Source organism: Manihot esculenta, chromosome 12 (assembly GCF_001659605.2).
Source record: "Manihot esculenta cultivar AM560-2 chromosome 12, M.esculenta_v8, whole genome shotgun sequence".
In the NCBI taxonomy this organism is placed as follows: Eukaryota; Viridiplantae; Streptophyta; class Magnoliopsida; order Malpighiales; family Euphorbiaceae; genus Manihot; species Manihot esculenta.
This window is the reverse complement of record NC_035172.2, coordinates 33,166,948-33,179,336: the sequence shown is the minus strand read 5'-3', so window position 1 is coordinate 33,179,336 and position 12,389 is coordinate 33,166,948. Positions and strand designations below refer to the sequence as shown.

The following is a 12,389-nucleotide window of genomic DNA, read 5'->3' as shown; positions in this document are numbered from 1 at the left end:
ATTTTTATTTTTTTATTTTTAATTAAATTAAAAATATGTTTAAAAAGAAATTTTTTTTACTCTCCATTAATTTATTTATGGCCATATAAAATTTCTACGGAAAAGTCTTTATCTTTCCATTTTTTCTTGATTTTCAAATATTTTAAATTTTAAGAGTTTTTGGATAAAGGTCGCTTCTTTGATGGTAAAACATCTATTTCAAGAACATAATGATTAATCTATTTGACAAATTTCTTTTTCCATTTTTTTTTCATGGGTGTATGACTAGTAGGTAGGGTTTATTTCCGAAAAAAAAATGCATTTAAATTATTTATTTATAATATTAAAAGATAAAAAAATACTAATAAATTTATATATAGTGATGTTAATAAAATTTTAAAAATTTAGAACATAATTTTTATTTTAAAAATAAAAAGTGATTTTCTTTAAAAAGAATTTTAATTTTTTAATAAAATATTTTAATTGTTTATATTTAATTGAATGATACATAGAGGAGATAGAATAAATAAAACGAATTAATAAAATATTATGAAAATACAAACACATATTGACAATTGCACAAAACCTATGAAATGGGACACGCATATCAGCCTGGGACTCACCTCCGAACAACAACTGGCTGATGATGATGAAGTTGGAATTAAACATTGATTATTACACTTTATATTATCTATTGAAATGAAACTACATCGAAAATATAAAATATTTTATTTATTTTATAAAGATTAGTTTATAAACACTATTTAAAATTTATATGTATTTAAAATTGTAAAGGAAAAAAGACAAAAAAATAAAATGTAATTACTTTATTAATGTTTCGAGAACGAGTGCTCGAGGTTTATATAAATTATGAAAAATAGGCGTTATAGTCTTTTATTGTTTGAAAACTTTCTAATCAGACCTAAGTATATACAAATTAGTTGTGAACTCACTAGGAAATAAAAATAAAGATATATCTATATAAAGGTACATTAAAAATAACGGTACAGATTTCAAAAACAAAGTCTTGTTAGATCAAATCTCAAATTCTATACTCTCATCAAGTTGGAGCTGAGAGAAGAGTCAAATGTAACTTGGAAGTGAGATATTGATGATGTGCAACAGAAAGTGGCTTGGTAAAAAGGTATGCCCTTTCTTCTAATGTTGGGAGATAGGAGGTGCAAATCCTAAAGTATGTAGGTGATCTAGAGGATTTTGAAGACAGTCAACCTGAAGATTGTAGGTGATCCAGAGGATTTGAAAGAAAGTACTAGCCATGGCCCTGTATTCAGCCTTAGCTGAAGATCTGGAAACGGTATTTTGCTTCTTGATTTTCAAAAAAATAATAGAGGAACCCAAGAATATACAATAACTAGTTAGAGACTTTCTAAAGAAAGGACAAGAGGTCCAATCTGAGTCATAGTAAGCTTTAAGTTGTAAGCTTGGAGAAATAGGATAACATAAACTCTAATGGAGTGTGCCTTTTAAGTACCTTAATACATGCATGGCTACCTCTTAATGGAGCTGCCTAGGAGTATGCATAAATTAACTAAGATGTTGTACAACATAATTGATGTCTGGTCTAGTTAAATTGGCATAAAGAAATCTGCCAATTAACCTTTTATATGTATCTAGTCTATCAAGGACTGTCCCAAAGTCAGGAGACAAATGAAGCCCTTTAGGTAAGGGAAAAGGGGCTGGTTTACAATGGATTATGCCAACATCCTTTAAAATATATGTGAGAAACTTAGTTTGACTAAGCAGTGTGGCATTTGGTGATCTTGCTACTTCAAGACCCAAAAAATACTTAGGGAATCATAGATCCTTAATATAGAATTTGGAATACAATGCATGCTTGATAGCAGTGATATCAGAAACTGAAGTTCCAATGATAATTACATCATCCACATATATTGAGAGTGCCAAAAAAAGAATCAGAAGTACGTGTAACAAACAGGCAGTAATTATGAAATGATTGAGAAAAACCCAAGGATTTAAGAAATCCTGAGAATTCTATGTTCCATTGCTTAGAGGCTTGCTTGAAGTCATAAAGAGATTGTTTGAGGAGACATACTTGCCCCGGCAAGGCTTTAGTATACTTTTGAGGAGGTTGCATATATACTTCCTCATCTAAGTGATCATGTAATAATTCATTATTGATGTCTAATTGAAATATGAGCCATTGTTTATTCGTTGCTAGGGCTATGAGAAGCCTAACAATGGTTAGTTTGCAACATGGGTGAATCAGTCTTTGGAATTCAAGCTTTCTATTTGATTGTAGCCTTTAGCTACTAAACGAGATTTAAACCTGTCAATTTCACCAATAGTTTTACATTTAACCTTGTAAACCCATTTGCAACCTATGGCTTTCTTCCCTTTGGAAAGTTCAATGAGCACCCAAGTGGTATTGTGCTCAAGGGCAAGTAATTCTAGCTACATAGCTTCTGACTAGTGAGCATCCTGATATGCTTGATCATAAATATAAGGTTCAATGATGTTGGTAACATTAGAAATAAAGGAATGGTGGGAAGAGTAAAATAAAAAGAAATGTCAGTGGAGGGAGTAGTAGTTGCTGTATAAACAAAATATTACAACCAAATAGGTACCTAAGGTACCCTGATAGACCTCCAGGGCATAAGAGATGAGTTAGGCACAGGTAGAGATATGTTCGAAGTGGATGAAGATTTGAAAACAGTAGGAGAGGTTGTATATTATGAGTCTGCCATGGGAAGAGGTAAAATAGTGCTATCTCACTGTGAGTGTCATGGAAGGGAAAGATTTGCTTGTGAAAATCACATCTCTGCTAACAAAGATGGAATGATTTTGTAAATCATAAAGTTTATAGGCTTTGTGCTTTCTAGCATATCCAATGAATATGGATTTAACTAATCTGAGTGCAAATTTGTTTTTGTTGGGTCCCAATTTAGTAGCAAAACATTAACATTCAAATTTTCTTAAGTGAGTGTATGGTGGGACTTTCCCAAAGAGTTTATGATAGGGACTAAGCCATCCAAGTTTTTTGATAGGAAGTCTGTTGATAACGTATGTGGCAGTAAGAATACATTCAGACCAAAATAGTTTTAGAACATTGGATTGAATTCTTAGAGCTCTAGCTATGTTTAGAACATGTCTATATTTCCTTTCTACCATTCCATTTTGTTGTGGTGTGTAAGGACAGGATCTGTGATGTATTATGCCTTTAGTATTAAATAATGCAAAACATGCTTGGCTAAGGAATTCATTACTATTGTGTGTTCTAACAATTTTAATTGTTGCATTAAATTGAGTTTTTATCATATGGATAAATTTGGATAAAATACTAGTGGCTTGTCCCTTAAGGTGCATCTTGAAGGCCCAAGTGGCTCTTATATAATCATCTACTATGGTAAGAAAATATTTAGCACCAATAAAAGAGACCTCTTTATAAGGACCCCATATATCCACATATATTAAATCAAAAGTTGCATAGTGGTTGAGATACTAAGAGGAAAATGTAGTCTAGGTTGTTTAGCCAATAGGTAGATCTAGTAGTATAGGTTAAAGTCAACTTTAATATTGATTCCTTTAATATGTTTCAATTTGCCTAAAGACGCATGACCTAATCTTTCATGAAGGTTAAAGATAGTACCAGTATGAATGCATAGGCTATGTGCAGAGAAAATACTTTCTTTATTTATGTCAGTAACAGAAAATATGGTATTTACAAAGGTCTTAAAAGTAGGTAATATATTTATTATTTTATCTAAACATGCAGTAATCTCAACAGGTAAAAAACTCATATAATTCAATTTATCAAATCTCTTTCTTCCCTTCCCACAGGTATCACTCTTCTAGTCAGAGGGTCATGTATTATATAATAGGTGGAATATATCATCAAACTCTCAAAGAAGAATCTTTGAATAATATGCTAATAGAAAGAAGGTTGTAATGGAATTTAGGAATATAAAGCACATGATTAAGCTTAAGAGATGCAAATAAAGAAATAGACCATGCATATGAGACTTGAATAGTTGTGCCATCAAGTAGATGGACAGTGATGCATTTAGTAAAGAAGGTGCAAAGTGTTAAACATGGATTTATTCGAGCATATATGGTCAGTTGCACCATTATCTAATATCCAACTAGTACTCATATTTTTTATCATAACAAGTAGTATTGAAACAAGTGATACCTGCATAGTCTGGGGTGTTGGACTCAGTTGCGTATTCTCAGTAATAGTTGCCTTGTATTGTAGTAGCTGTCATGGTGCCTTTTCCTTTGATTAATTTAGTTACTTCATGTTGAAGAGAGCTTACCATAGCATTCAGTTCATCAATTTTGGTGGTAGCATCATGAGGATTATCCTCTGTAAGGAGAGATCCTTCCACATTAGCCACCATCTTATTTTCATTTCCCATGGTTTTGGTTTTAAAAGATCCATCAGCCTTGCCTTTTGGTTTAAACCAATCTAGATACCCTATCAATTTAAAATGTCCCTCTAACATGTCCATCCATGTTACAGTGCGATGAGTGAAGTTCTCTTTGTCTCCCTTAGGATTGCCCTTGTGTTCTATTTAAGAGCACTAGAGACTCAGTGGTCCTATTCATACTCCTTAAGATAGATTTTTAGGACTCAAATTTCAAAACTATGGAGTAAGCCCCGTTAACTGAAGGCAAAAGGTCCGTTCCTAAAACTTTGTCTCTAACAGTTCCATAAGCATCATTTAACTCCATCAAGAACTGCATCAGTTTGTTTCGGTTATTGATGAAGCACCACAGCTCTAAGGACGTAGGGTCTCCACTGACCCTAGCTCATCCCAAAGTCTTATCATCTTTGTGAAATAGACACAAAGAGAGTATCTTGAACCATTAAAGAAATCCTTCTGTGTAACTGGTATATCATCGACTCATTACATTACTTAAATATCTCTGTGATATCAAGTCACGGATCCTTAATCGAGGCCGTATAGATAAATCCATCGATCAAATCCTTGGATATTGAGTTTAATATCTAGGATGTGACCATAAAGTCACATCTCTTCCACTGCTCATGCAGTGTAGATCCTTTACCAAGTATGATAATGGTCCTCTATAAACCCTAACTTTTGTTTGGCTCTCAGAGTAATTCTTATGGCTCTGTGCCAAGATCTAAAATTAAGTCCCGTTAAAGGAGCGGTGACAAGATTCATACCTGGATGGTCGAACAATTGTAGGGCAACTGGATCTCCAAAGACCTTATTTGCAATTTGATCTTTCTTGGTCACCACCGCGTTTGCTTCTTCCTTACTATTACTATTGCATTCTGTCATCATTTAAATCGAGGTTTCATTGACATGCATTCATGATGAGAGATAAAGAAATCAAATCTAAAGCGGGCAGAGAATAACCATAACCTGCTTTGATACCATATGAAGAAAAAGGACAGAGAAAAAAATGAAATATAATTACTTTATTGAATGCGTCGAGAACAAATGAGTATTCCGTACAAAAAAGATATTTTTATATAAGTTATGAAAAATAGCCGTTACAGTCATTTATTATTTAAAAACTTCATAATCAGGTCCAAATATATACTAATACCGGAACTAACTAGAAAATAAAAATAAAGATATATCTATACAAAGATACATTAAAAATAATAGCAGAGATTTCAAAAGTAATGTCATGTTAGAACAAATCTCAAATCTCTTTAAAAATTTTAAACAATTATAATAAATACTTATAAATGATAGATAGTGACAATTAGTTTATAAATATATTTTTTTTAAAGCAATAAATATATTTATTATAAATCAGTTTAAAAATTTGGTGTTATAAACGTTAAAATGAAAAGTTAATTTCTAGGTTTTTTTTTCTAAATTTAAAATAAACAAGTTAGGATATTTTTAAAACTTATATTGTGAGGCAGACAAATAGTCGTGTTGTCGGTTCAATCGGCAATTTTCTTTAAATTTGATGAGTATTTATTATCTGACTAAATGACAGATTAATCCTCTTATAAAATAATTACATGACTTTATGTGTTTGTATAATAATCCAGGTTGACCTTTACAATGCGTGTCACGTGTCACGTGGCACACACGCATTGCCTCATGATTAACAAATTAATTTAGCTACATTTACAAGAAAATTAATTTGATGCAACTCAAATAGCTAGCATGGCTAAATTTTCAACGTTAGGCTTGTTTTTTATGTTGATGAAAGTTCAATTTTAATTAAATCCAAGGTTGCCAATAAAGTTACTATTAAATTTAAATTTAGATAAATATAAAATTTCCTTTTTTTATTAAATATATGTAATTACGTAATTAACTAATAAATTAATTTGAGCGATAAAATCATATTAAAAATAAATATTTTACTATATCATTATATATCGTAATAAAACAAATTGAGAAAATGTAGGGATAAGATGAAGAAGAGCGACTGATTATATGACTATTCATTTTAAAAACATCGAAACAATATTATTTTATTTTTTATAGATGAACATTAAAATATAAATGATAATAAAAGAATAAATAGAAAATATGCATTAATTTTTAAATAAAATTTTTAAATGTTGTTGATTAGAGAAAGATGATATAGATAGATATTTTTTATTTTGTATAGTTTTTAATAAATTTATTTTGTTATTTTGACAGTTTTAATTAAGTTGTTTTTCTTTTAATTTGAAAGTTTTAAAGTGTGAAAATTGTTATAATTATAATTTTTTTAATTATTTTTTATATTAATTTCTGTTAATATATGATTAATGATAAATAATTATAATATCTAATTAGATTGACATAAAAAAATATAAAATATAAAATTCAGAGTTAAAATCTATTTGTTGATTAAGGTTTTTTTTTAATTAATTATGGTTGGTATAATATGAAACTTATATATAATCATGAGCTTAATTAATTTTTTTTTAATTTTAATCTAATTTTAAAAATATAATATATCTATATTCATACTACAGTTTTATAGTCTAAATATTAAAATTTTATTTTTAAAAATTTTTTTTTCTCAATACATTTTGAAATTGAATTCACATGATTGACAGAAAGATCGAATCAAGCCTATTTTGATAGTCCTACTTTTAAGGTAAGGAAAGATCATATTTTCTCATATGTAGCTATGGGTCTCCCTTCCCTTTTCTTCATATTATATTCTTTGTGGAAATTTGATGGGTAGGAAGCACCATAAATTTTGGTAATAGCTTGTTGGATTACAAATAATCCATAAGGTCGACATGCTTATCCACTCCACTCGGAGTGAGCAGTATTCGGTTTTAATCGAAAAAATCGATCGAATTGAATCGAATTGAAAATTTAGTTCGGTTTTTTATATATTTCAGTTCAGTTCGGTTTTTAATTTCAGAAATTTTGATTATTTCAGTTCGATTCGATTTTGATAAAAAAAAAAATCAAAAAAATCGAACTGAACCGATTAATGATAATAATATATTTTTTCAATAATATAGAGAAATTAAATTATATTAAAATTAAAATATTTTAATTAAATTTTAAAATACTTAAAATAAAGTGTAAAAAATAAAAAAAATTATTAAAAATTGAAACCCATCAAACTAAATCAAATCAGACCAATTCGATTTTTTATCAAAATCGATTCGGTTCGATTTTCATAAACACTAAAATTTCAGTTTTCAATTTATTCAATTCAATTCGATTCAAAATCGAACTGAACGAATGTTCACTCCTACTCTCCACCTCTACTCAGGTTTTCAATATGCTTCATGACTCTTGCTAGATGTGTTAAGAGGGATTTCCTTTATTGTCATTTATGGCTTTTATTAGAAGAAGAGTATAAATAATAATGAAAAATTATATATTTTTATTTTATATATTTTATATAGATATTTTATATATATATATATATATATATAGGGGCGGAGGGAAGGTACGGCAAGGGGCACGTGCCGTACCGGCGATCGGAAAAATGCTTTGAAGGGGGATGAAGGTGCCGCAGCGGCGCAGCCGGTGGTGCCGCAGCGGCGCAGCCGGTGCCCTACCAAAGGGAAGCTCCTGACTCCGCCACTATATATAAGTATTAGCTAATTATAATAAAAATAATAATTGCTATAATTATATATTACATCTATATATATATGATTTAATTATAATAAAAATAATAATCGTTATAATTATATTAAATAAATCTATTATAATCATGTAAAGATTAATTTTCTATAATCATGTTAAGAGTTTATGTGGAAGGGCCGATGTTTAATTAGAAAATTAATTTAAATTTAAATTTTTATCTTTAGTTACTCGTTTTGAATTTCAATATCTAATTCAAAATTTGTTGTTTAATCTTCCATCCATAAATTTTTATAATTTTAAACTGAAAAGTTTATCTGCTCAATAACACAAAACTGAAAATTTTTTCTGAAAAAAAAAAAAAAGACAGTAAAGGTGATTGAGCCTGCCTTCCATGCAGTATAGTATGACTTGTGGAAATACCATCACTCTCCACGATCAAGTCCCGCATCTGTACCCAACTCAACTTTACTATAAGTTATGGAAAGCTTGTTCATCAACGACGGGGGTGTAGCTCATATGGTAGAGCGCTCGCTTCGCATGCGAGAGGCACGGGGTTCGATTCCCCGCACCTCCATTAATTTTGAACAATTGTGTTCGGCCTTGTTTTCTTTTTGCATAACAAAGCAAAAGCCCAATACTTCTAAACCTCTCTCTTACTTGCATTCCCTTTCTTGGGTTGGGCCTTTTTCCCACTTACCGCTGGATTTTATCTTTCTTTTTTCTTTAGGTTCTTATTACCTATACTAAATCTATGTAAATCTTCGGCATAAATTGGAGATCAACAGTATTAAATTAAAAAAATTAACTCAATTAAATTAATTCAGAAATTCTGTTAGATTTATTATTCATTTCAATTTTTTTTTGTTCAAATAAAAATTAAGAATTAAAAAAATAAAATTTAATATCTTTCAAATTTATTCAGATGTACGTGCCACTATATTAAACCTGTGAGTGTATTTCAATTTAATTTTTAATTTTAAAAATTTTAGTGATTTCAGTGTGATTTAATTTTAATAAAAAAAATCAAATCGAATTGATTTTTAATAATATAAAAATATTAAATTATAATTAAAATTAAAATATTCAATTAAAATTTAAAATATTAAAAATAAAATATAAAAAATAAAAATCTATTAAAAAATTTACTAACCAAAATAAATCGAATTAAATTAAATTAATTCGATTTAATTTAATTTCTATTTAAAATTATTTTAATTTAATTTTTATAAATATTAAAATTATAATTTTCAATTTATTTTATTTAATTTAATTTTAAATCAAACCGAACAATACCCATCTTTTAACATAAATAAATAAAATTTTATATATACTACAGACCCACATCATCACATATTAATCTTAAATCAATTAAAATTTAAATAGTAGAACTCTCAATTTTAGACCGTTGTGCACAAAAACTTAAAACACAGTAATTAAATAAGCTATTAAATTTTCTTATTTAGAAGTTTAAAAAAAATCAAATCAATTCTTTATCAATTTTTATAATTTTAAATTAAATTATAAAATAACAAAAAAAAATTAAATTTTTTTCAAATAGCCGTTGAAATTAACGTATTAGTTTGATTATATATTAGCGAAACAACTTGGATTATGCTATATTATAGATTTTTTTTAAAAGAAAAAGTCCAGACTGTTTGAATTTTCACTAGATGTGGTATGAAACTTGAGATCCAAGTAATGCCTGCAGAAAATACAGAATACAAGCATGTATATCATAATATAATATTGATATTAATTAAGCTAGACTAAATATTACCATTAATTAATAATTAAAAATTAAAATTGAAACTTAAGATCAAAGCATATGTCTAGGGATTTAATAAAAATATTAAATCTAGTACCTGTACTTGTACTTCAATTACCTTAATATATTGTCATTATTATAATTTAACCTTCAATTAACGGTTTGTTCTAAAAAATAACAGAGTGATTAATAATTTAGTTCTTAAATATTATCATTATTAGTTTTTACATTTTCAAAAACTTATTAAAACGTTCTTATTTTTTCTTTCCGTCAATAAAATAATTTTTCTATCTATTTCTGCCGTTAAAAATATAACAAGAAATCCTCCTCTTTCTTTTTCTTTGATTCTTATTCTTTAAAGAGGTTCTTCTACTTCATCATTTTCTTCTTTTCATTTTTTTTTTCTTCTTCTTTTTTCTTCTTTTTCTTCTTCTTTTCCTTTATTCTTGTCATCTTTTTCTTTTTTTTTTGCAGAGAATGAGGAACTATTTCATTAATAGAAAGAAATGATACGAATATTTTAATAGATATGAGAAAATATAAAAATATTTTAATAAATTTCTAAAAATGTAGAGATTGATTTACTAATAATAATAATATTTAAGAATTAAATAAAGAGTTTTATTTGAGAGTAAAATTATATTTTAAAAATTTTTCTCTCATTCTTTATTCATTTTTAATGAAAAAGAGAATGAAAAAATTATTTTATTAAAGAAAAATTACACTTTAATAAAATTTTAAAAATATAAAAATTAATTTATTAATAATAATAATATTCATATATTAAATAATAAATCTCTCAAAATAATATTCTTGGCAAGTCAAATTTATGGGAAACAATAAATTTAATGATCATTAAAAAGGAAAAATAGTTTATTGAGGTAATCAATTTGTTTGCTTTCTAAGGAAAAATTATTGCTTAATTGAATTGTCATTTTCCTAGGAAAATATTAGGAATTACAAAAATAAGGTTTTACTGATGAATGGTGGCATAAATTTTAAATAATAGTGAAAAGAAAAAATTAAAGGAGAAGGAATAGGAGGATAATGAAGTAATAATAAAGAGGAGAAGAGAAAGAAAGAGGGGGAACATAAGTAGACATTATTATTATGTTAATATATGTCGGGAGCAGAGAATGCACGTGAGCTGCCGAAAATAAAATCACCGAGGGGAATTTTGAATTAGGAAAAAAGATGCTGTGCACGTGGCCTTTCGGTCAAAGGTCAAAAGCAGTGATTGCACGAGTCTTTTGGAACTTAATGAAAATAATAAAATAAAATTTAAGTGTTTTAAAAGAATATTAAACCAAAGATAAGATCGATGATTAGGATCCACTCTTTGAACTTCTTCTCTATCTTTTTTATTTTTATTTTTTTTTATAATTTAATAATTTAAATATAAGTCGTAATTAATCTCAACATGAATGCATACGATTACTACACCATCGAAAATTTTTATTCAATTTTTTAAAACACCATTATCTAATTATAATAATTTAAATAGTTTTTTATTTAGATTAAAAATTATCTATATTTATTTATAAATATTTTTTTAAATATATAATTTTAAATTACAAATCACATTTTCATCTGTATGGGTAGGCATTATCACATGTGATGTCACGTGCCGTTAAAGGTGCATAACATTATCAACTCAGCCAAGTTGCAGTTTCATTCCCCTAACCATAACTATTTATTTTATTTTTTATATTATAATAACATATATAATTCTATTTAATTTAAATTTATCTAAAATTCTACTATTGAATTTTCGAGTTTATGTAATAACTGCCCCAAGCAAAAGAGAGAGGCGACGACGTCGTCCCTACAGAAAATCAGGTGGGTCCCATTTGTCCTCTTCTCTGCAGTGCAAACCCATCAACTTCAATCACAATGAATTTTTTTAATTTTTTTTTTAAAAAAATTGGATGCTTTATCAAGAGTTTAGGCAATGACTTCAGCTAATTAAGGCACCGAATTGCTAGCAAATCACACAGTGCTACGTGTGTTGGTTGCTTTTTCTCATCCCCTTCGGCAACTGCATTCACCAAAAAGTATACGTAATTTATTATTTAATAATATAAAGAAACTTAATATTTATTTTTTCAAGTTTAAAAATATATTAAAAACATTTTGAAGTATTAAAAACTTTATTATCAGCCATTCGATAATTTATATTAAGTATTTTATTTTTTACTTTTTTAATGTAAAAGAATTTATTAATTAGTTTTTAATTTTATAAAAATAAAAATTAATTAAATTTTTCAGATTTTAATGGTGGATAAATAACTGTTAAAATTAATAAAATATTAATTGATAAAATTTTTAAAATCTTATAATATCAAAAAATTAATTAATGAATTTTTATATTATAATAAATTTTTAAAAAATATATTTTTATTATATATTTATAATACACACTTAATTTAAAAATAAATTTTACATAAAAATCTAAAATGCTAATTATGAATTTTACATATAACGTTAAGCTTTTATTAACTCTCCGTTTATTTATAAAAAATAAATTATATTTAAAAAATACATTTTTTAAAAATATATTTTGCAGAAAATATTTTTTTATAAAGTAATTTATTTTCTATTATTTAATTTTAATTTAA

General features: G+C 27.1%; 1 non-coding gene across 1 annotated transcript; it reads left to right on the top strand.

Annotated features, from left to right (window-relative positions):
* The first annotated feature begins 8,507 nt into the window (after positions 1–8,507).
* TRNAA-CGC lies at positions 8,508–8,580 on the top strand. The gene has a single exon. It is a non-coding gene; the product is annotated as a tRNA-Ala (tRNA).
* The last annotated feature ends 3,809 nt before the right edge of the window (positions 8,581–12,389 follow it).